At 38.6% G+C, this 8,995-nt stretch overlaps 1 non-coding gene across 1 annotated transcript; it reads right to left on the reverse strand.

Moving 5' to 3' along the window:
- Positions 1-5,088: 5,088 nt before the first annotated feature.
- Positions 5,089-5,222, reverse strand: LOC131815434 (U4 spliceosomal RNA). The gene has a single exon (XR_009347743.1). It is a non-coding gene; the product is annotated as a U4 spliceosomal RNA (small nuclear RNA).
- Between the last annotated feature and the right edge of the window lie 3,773 nt (positions 5,223-8,995).

The raw sequence follows: 8,995 nt of genomic DNA on the forward strand, positions 1-8,995 counted from the left end.
TTTAATTTAATTTAATTTATTTTTTATTTTTTAATTTTTTTCAGCATAACAGTATTCATTGTTTTTATACCACACCCAGTGCTCCATGCGATGTGCCTAGGTCTTAATCTATAAAGGTGACTGAGTGATGGTATGGAAAAGTCAGTGTTATTGAAAGAAAAGTTTATTGCTATTTGTAGTTCCCCTGGAAGCAAGAGGCATTGTGTACCACGTAAGGCCATGTGGAGAAATACCATAGTTGGGTCAGGAGGCAGGAGCAGGAGCAAGAGAAAATCATAGGCCCAGAACCATTATTGTGCTTTCTGTGGGGAAGTAAGGCAGGGTAAGGGAGAGGCTAGTGTGAATAATGCTGGTGGGTTCTGGGCTATAAGAGTGGTGTCTCTAGTATTTGCCTGGTTATTGGCCCTTGATGATTTAGGGCAGGGGACACTGGCTTGGTATGTGAAAGTTAGATAAAGAAGGTAGTTGGAGGTATGAACTTGGGATTGTTTGGAGGGTTTTTGTTTGTTTGTTCATTTGTTTTGTAAACAAGAAAGGCTTTACTGGTTTACTTTCATTGGATACTCACCTGTGTGTGTGTGTTTACTTTTTTTAATTAACATATAATGTGTTATTTGCTCCAGGGGTACAGGTCTGTGAATCATCAAGCTTACACATTTCACAGCACTCACCCTAGCACATACCTTCCCCCATGTCCATTATTCAACCACCCTATCCCTAACCCCCCACCCCCCCAGCAACCCTCAGTTTGTTTTGTGAGATTTAGAGTCTCTTGTGGTTTGTCTCCCTCCTGATCCCATCTTGTTTCATTTTTTCCTTCCCTACCCCCCAAACCCCTGACCCTTCCTCTCAAATTCCTCATATCAGAGAGTTCATATTATAATTGTCTTTCTCAGATTGACTTATTTCACTCAGCATAATACCTTCTAGTTCCATCTATGTTGTTGCAAATAGCAAGATTTAATTTCTTTTGATGGCTGCATAGTATTCCATTGTGTGTGTATATATGTATGTGTATGTGTATATATATATATATATATATACACATACACACCACATCTTCTTTATCTGTTCATCTGTTGATGGACATCTAAGTTATTTCCATAGTTTGGCTATTATGTACATTGCTGCTATAAACATTTGGGTGCATGTGCCCCTTCAGATTCCTACATTTGTATCTTTAGGTTAAATACCTAGTAGTGCAACTGCTGGGTCGTAGGGTAGCTCTATTTTCAACTTTTAAGGAACCTCCATGCTGTTTTCCAGAGTGGCTGCACCAGTTTGCATTCCCACCAAGAGTGTAGGAGGGCTCCCCTTTCTCCGCAATCTCGCCAACATCTGTTGTTTCCTGACTGATTAATTTTAGCTATTCCATCTAATTTAGCCTTGTGAGGTGGTATCTTATTGTGGTTTTGATTTGTATATCCCTGATGCTGAGTGATGTGGAGCACTTTTTCATATGTTTGTTGGCCATTTGGATGTCTTCTTTGCAGAAATGTCTGCTCATGTCTTCTGCCCGTTTCTTGATTGGATTATTTGTTTTTTGGGTGTTGAGTTTGATAAGTTCTTTATAAATTTTGGATACTAGCTCTTTATCTGATATGTCATTTGCAAATATCTTCTCCCATTCCATCAGTTGTCTTTTGGTTTTGTGACTGTTTCCTTTGCTGTGCATAAGCTTTTATCTTGATGAAGTTCCAATAGTTCATTTTTGCCCTTGCTTCCCTTGCTTTGGTGATGTTACTAGGAAAAGTTGCTGTGGATGAGGTCAAAGAGGTTGCTGCCTGTGTTCTCCTCAAGGATTTTGATGGATTCCTGTCTCACATTAAGGTCGTTCATCCATTTTGAGTCTATTTTTGTGTGTGGTGTAAGGAAATGGTCCAGTTTCATTCTTCTGCATGTGGCTGTCCAATTTTCCCAACATCATTTGTTGAAGAGACTGTCTTTTTTCCATTGGCCATTCTTTCCTGCTTTGTCGAAGATTAGTTGACTGTAGAGTTGAGAGTCTATTTCTGGGCTCTCTATTCTGCTCCATTGATCTCTGTGTCTGTTTTTGTGCCGGTACCATACTGTCTTGATAATTCCAGCTTTGTAATAGAGCTTGAAGTCTAGAATTGTGATGCTACCAACTTTGGCTTTCTTTTTCAACAATCCTCTGGCTACTCGGAGTCTTTTCTGATTCCACATAAATTTTAGGATTATTTGTTCCATTTCTTTGAAAAAAAAATTGATGGTATAGGGATTGCATTAAATGTGTAGATTGCTTTAGATAGTATGGACATTTTCATACTATTTGTTATTGCAATTCATGATCATGGAATGTTTTTCCATTTCTTTGTGTCTTCCTCAATTTCTTTCATGAGTACTTTATAGTTTTCTGAGTACAGATTCTTTGCCTCTTTGGTTAGGTTTATTCCTAGGTATCTTATGGTTTCAGGAGCAGTTGTAAATGGGATCAACTCTTTAATTTATCTTTCTTCTGTCTTCCTGTTGGTGTATAGAAATGCAACTGATTTCTGTGTGTTGATTTTATATCCTGACACTACTGAATTCCTGTGTGAGTTCTAGCAGTTTTGAAGTAGAATCTTTTGGGTTTTCCACATAAAGTATCATATCACCTGCAAAGAGTGAGAGTTTGACTTCTTCTTTGCCAATTCAGATGCCTTTTATTTCTTTTTGTTTTCTGATTGCCGAGGCTAGGACTTCTGGTACTATATTGAATAGCAGTGGTGACAATGGACATCCCTGTCGTGTTCCTTTCATAGATGAAAGCTCTCATTTTTCCCCATTGAGAATGATATTTGCTGTGGTTTTTTCATAGGTGGCTTTGATGATATTAAGATATGAATCCTTGACCCCTATACTTTGGAGGTTTTAAAAAATTTTTTTATTTTATTTTTTCATGTTCCAAGATTCATTGTCTATGAACCACACCCAGTGTTCCATGCAATATATGCCCTCCTTAATATGATTTTCATGCACTCAGGAAAGCTGAATTCCAGAGGGAATGTAAACAACTTAGGCAATTAGTTTGTCTGGATTAGTTTGATCAATAGATGCAACAAAGACAAATATGGAACCTAAGAAAACAACACTTCTCAACACATTACCTGAGCTTACCATATCAGAAAGAGAGAAAGGTCCAAAGAGAATATTTTTGAAGGTCAGGTCTCCCTGTTCACAGTCCAATTCTAATGGCTCCAAACTCCCTGCTTGGAAGGCTGAGTTGGAGTCTTTCTATTGAGTAGGAAAAGGAGAAGATAGGATTTGAATACAGATATTGCTGCTGCTGTACTATAATTATCCCCAATTTACAAAGGAATAAACTGAGGTTCTGGTGGATTGTGATTTGTCCAAAGAAATCATCTTACAAATAGGAAAACCAGGGCTTGAATTCAGGGATTCAATGACTTCAGAAAGTCATTTTGCCCTGTATCATACAATCTCTGAACTGAATGTAGTAATAATCCTTGCCATGAGAGAACAGACTGGTGGATCATATTTTATGTGATTACAATTGAGAGGGTACTGGGGTTATAATTATTGTGACAACTGTAACCTAGTTGAACTAAGAGTTCGGGAACCAGCTAAGTCTTATTCTGCCATTCAGAAGATTTACTACAGAGGAAAGTGCCTGATTTTTCAGTTATATTATCATATTTTGAAGATCAACAGGGGGATTAAATCAGCCTGGTAAATAACAACAAAGGCCTTTAATTTTTCTCTGAAGAGAGAGATAAAGAACAAGTCTTATCACTAGCAGGGACTTTCTGGTGAAGTAGACTGCTGAGAGTCTGGCCCACCATCTAGAAGGTACCCACACCACATTCTTTCAAGTGCTACCTTGATAACACAACCTAAGAGTCATCTTCAGCATTGTTGATGGGGAGGTCAGGGAGGGTACAGTCCAATACACCAGTCCAGAAAGCCCCAGTTTTCACCACAGTGAGTTCCTGGAAGCCAAGTCATAAGGCAGACAGAAAGCATATGAAGTGGATTACATTTTATCAAATAAACAATGCTACACACCAGGTGAATGTTGTCCTACTGATCAAGCATTAAATATCAGTTAAGTTCACACATACGATTAGATGATTTCTGAAAACAGGGATATGTGAATTTCTATTAAAATTTAAAATTGGTAATGTCACATTCTAGGTTTCATAAAATGAACCCAAATTAAAGGTCCCATTGAATCTGAAGAGGACTGCAATGGAGTATAAAGTGTGTAACACACAAATTATATTTCTACTGTTTTGTTATATTTGATCCAAAACAGTCTGCTAGTTTTAACAATTAGTAATTTTATTTCAACTTTATAATGTAAAGTTTCATCGAGCTTATCTAGAAAACTCATCTCTTTAAGAATCTAAGGAAATGTGAGGTAAAATTTTGTATAGACATATTTTGTCTTTTATGAATATTAAGTATATATTTTCAGAATCATTCCATGGATTTATTGAATAGAAAAGATGTACTAGGGAATTTGGGGCAGTCCACAATAGGGAAATGGCAAGGATTGACCCTGTACTTAAAGCTAGTCCAACAAATACTGACAAATTTCTCGCTTAGGTTTGGCAGTAGTTTATTTCAGACATTTGTTGTTTCAATTAGTGTATCTTATTCCACAGATAAATCACAACAGATGCCCTGCTAACTAAAATATTTCTATATTAAAATGTCATCTACTGTGATCCCCGGGTGCCTCAGATGGTTAAGTGTCTGTCTGCCCTGACGCAGATTGTGATTGCAGTGTCCTGGGATTGAACCTCACATCTGGCTTCCAGCTCTGTGGGGAGACTGCTTCTTCCTCCGCCTCTGCCTGCTGCTCCCCTGCTTGTACTCTCTCTCTCTCTCTCTGTCAAAAAATAAATAAAATCTTTAAAAATGTAAAATAAAATAAAATAACATGAAATAAATAAAGTGAAAAAATAAAATAAAATCTCATCTACCAATGACCTAGCAGTTCCACTCCCAGATCTAAATGCAAGAGAAGTGAGAACTTAAATCTTGCAAAAATGTGTTCTTGAATGTTCAATAATGTTAACATTATTAATAATAGTCAACAAGTAGAAAAAATTCAGATGTCCACCAGATGATAAATGGATACCAAAACATGCTCTGTTCATACAATGGAATGTTATTTGGGAAAAGTTTTCAATTAGCAATAATCAGGCCTCGGATAAACCTCATTGGCTACGATACTGCCACTGCGCAAAGCTACAATGGAATGTTATTTGACAATAAGAAGGAATGAAGTACTGATACATGCTACAGCGTGAGAAAACCTTGAAGACATTATGCTAAATGAAAGAAAACAGACACAAAGGACTGCGTATTTATGATTCCACTGAGATGAAAAATTCACAATGGGAAAATCCATAGAGACAGAAAGTGGATTAGTGGTTGCCAGGGGCTGAGGACTGGCCTGGAAATGGAGTGATGGCTTAGAGATGGCTTAGAGTAGTTACTTTCCAGAGTGATGAAAATGTTCTAAAATTTATTCGAGTGATGGTTGTACAAATGGTGGGTTCTGAATTGTACATTTTAAATGAGTGAATTGTATGGAATATGAATTATATCTCAGTAAAAACAATAACAAAACACTTCATCTACCAGACCATTCACCACCCCAAGAAGTGGTACCAAATCTTTTTTTTTTTTTTTTTTTAGTTTCTTTTCAGCGTAACAGTATTCATTGTTTTTGCACCACACCCAGTGCTCCATGCAATCTGTGCCCTCTATAATACCCACCACCTGGTTCCCCCAACCTCCCACCCCCCACCCCTTCAAAACCCTCAGATTGTTTTTCAGAGTCCATAGTCTCTCATGGTTCACCTCCCCTTCCAATTTCCCTCAACTCCCTTCTCCTCTCCATCTCCCCTCGTCCTCCATGCTATTCCTTATGCTCCACACATAAGTGAAACCATATGATAATTGACTCTCTCTGCTTGACTTATTTTACTCAGCATAATCTTCTAATTATTATATGTTATGATTTTAGGATCAAAAATATGACTTTTGTAACAACGTGCTTGGCTCTCTGATTTGGGAGAGGGAAAATAGATGATACAGTCCCAGCTCACACAGATTTAAACTATTATTGAGGAGGCAAGTCTTATATCAAAGAACACTTAGGGAAATCCTGCTGGTTATCATCTTTATGACTTGGGGGAGGGTCTGTTTTTGTTAGGTCAGAATTGTTTCTCTTCCATGTGATGTACTTTTTCGTATATTCATTCCACAAACATGAGTGTCTGCTACAGTCAGGATACTGTGCTTATAAAGGAGGACCACTGTTTCATCTTCGGTCTCTTCTCAAAATGCCATGATCCAGTGGGATGAAGATTAGGAATGCTGAGACTGCCACCTTCAGAGGCATCCTGGATGCTGGAAACAGATCTGTCAGGAGGCTCTGGGAGACCTTGACATAGCTGAACATAACTGTTCATTGGTTCTGTTGTCCTAAGGAAGGCATTTATCTTTAAACTATAGCTTGCTTGTTCTGTAAAATGAGAAGACTGGATTCTCTCAGGTTCTTTCCAACTTAGTATCCTAGATACGTTGCGGAGGATGTTAATCTAGGTCATTTTAGAAAGCATTTTCCCCTTTGTACTGCTTTTAAGGAAAGAAAATGAACACATTTTGAAAGAGAAACTCATCTTATAGTTTGTTTCAAAAAAATGTACATTTGCCAGGGTGATATGAAACCCTAAAGTTTTATAGTCTGAGAGTTACTACCTCACCTCTTACATATGTGGAAGTATATCACCCATGTAGCCAAAAAGTACAACTTCTTTCTACTCCCAGAAGGTGTTAGGATTATATCCTTTGCCTATTGTACTACATTTATTTACAATTTTAGGAAGAAGAACATTAATAATGAAACTTAAGTAATTACCCCTAATGTTACTGGTTTCCATTTACCCCATTATTGAAGACTCACTCATTTATCTCTTGACATCTGTTGGCATTTGATCAAAAACCAGAAGATGCAAAAATGAGTCATGTCTTTGTGAGTCTTACTCTCTCTCTGTCCCCTTTACCTTTATGGCTGTGAGTGAGAGAGAAGGTGTGTCATACCCAAACCCACGGATCGCCAGTAATGGAGGAAATGTAAGGGAACTCTACAAAGCCCAAGACAAGAATAGGTGTTTGTTGTGGTGACGAGCCTGGAAAATGAAAGTTTGATGTTGTTTTTCTCTGATAAGTATTTTGATCCTCCATTGTTATACTCCTTAGAGGAGGAAAAGCATGAACTAGAATTTTGCCTGGTATCCATTCTCTGAGATCATGCGTGTTCCAGGTGCTTTTGTGAATGTTGAATTTTGGAGCCGTTGGGCAAAAACGTTATTATGGGCTAAATGTTCATGTCCTTCAAAATTCATATGGTGAAGCTATAAACCCCAATGTGATGGCCTTTGGGATGTGGCCAATGTGATGGAGGTAGACCTTTGGGAAATAAATGGGTTTAAATTAGGTGAGGGCAGGACCCTCATGTTGGAACTGGTGCCCTGATAAGAAGCAGAAGATAGATATTGCTCTCCATGTACATGCACGGAAGAAAGGCCGTGTGAGTGCCCAGCAAGAAGACTGTCATGCAGGAAGAGGGCCTTCATCTAGAGCTAAATCTGCAGGGACCTTGATCTTTCACTTCCCAAACTCCAGAACTGTGAGAAATCCGTGTCCACAGGTTAAAACACCCGCCTATGGTATTTTGTTTTAGCGGCTCTTTAAGGTTGAGTTTGCTCATTGTGGCTGAGCTGCTTTGGTATCTTCAGTTCCCTAGGATATAGATTCACAGTGAACAATATTGCTTTCCACCTCTGGGACTGGTATAACCATATAATCTCTCTTCTCGCGGTATACTTGCTGTGCTGAAATAATCTAGGAGTAAAGCTAAGACAGACACCTTGTATTGAGTGGAACATACCATGTCACAAAGGGGAAATCATGGAGCTTTTCCTCCTGGAAGGGTGGCTGCAACCTTGAACAAGAAATAGGACTTCTCTTCTGGAACCAGGACCTGATAGCTCTTTTAGAGGCGGGAGCTGTCCCACAGCACCTGTGCAAAAGCCTTTTTAAAATCTGTATCATAGCTACCCAAATTTGGGAGGAAACCTAGCAGTCATGTAGTGTCATCCTTTGTTGTAGATGAAGAGGCCCGAGAAGGTTAAGGGACATCTCAGGAGTCCCACAAGCCATTAGCAGAGTTAGGGTCAGCACCTTGATCTTAGGAAGCTCATTCTGGTGGTTTCTTTCCCAGAGGATTACTTATAATAGATCAGATACTAGTTTCTCAAATATATGGTGTATGTTTTTTTTTAAGAATTTAGAAATACCAGGGACATCTGGGTGGCTTAGTCATTAGGCAGCTGCCTTCAGCTCAGGTCATGATCTCAGGGTCCTGGGATCAATCAAGCGCTGCATCGGGCTCCCTGCTCGGCAGGAAGACTGCTTCTCCCTCTTCCACTCCCTCTGCTTCTGTTACTTCTCTCACTGTGTCTCTTGTCTGTCAAATAAATAAATAAAATCTTAAAAAAAAAAAAAAGAATTTGAAATACCAATTTGCTTCTCTCCCCCCAACACCTGGCCACCACCATTCTACTCTCTGTTTCCATGAGACTGAGTATTGTGGATACAGCACACGTGTGGATTCAAGCAGTATTTGTCTTTTTGTGACTGACTTATTTCGTGTAGCACAATGTCCTTCAGGTTCATCCAGGTTGTTGTATATGGCAACATTGCCTTCTTTTTTAAAGGCTGATGAATATTCAATTGTGTGTAGTCACCACACCTTCTTTCTTTATTCACTTGTTTGCATAACTTATGTTTTTTAATTTTCAAGTGAATTTCCCATTTAGAACAAGAAACTGAGGGGTTTTATTCCTCATTTTCTCCCTCACAATAGTGAACACAGTATACTCCATATGATTGTTACTCGATGTTTATTCACTGTTTTACTCCTGAAAACATAGTTAGGAAAGGTATTAAC

The sequence above is a fragment of the Mustela lutreola genome, chromosome 14 (assembly GCF_030435805.1).
Source record: "Mustela lutreola isolate mMusLut2 chromosome 14, mMusLut2.pri, whole genome shotgun sequence".
Lineage (NCBI taxonomy): Eukaryota > Metazoa > Chordata > Mammalia > Carnivora > Mustelidae > Mustela > Mustela lutreola.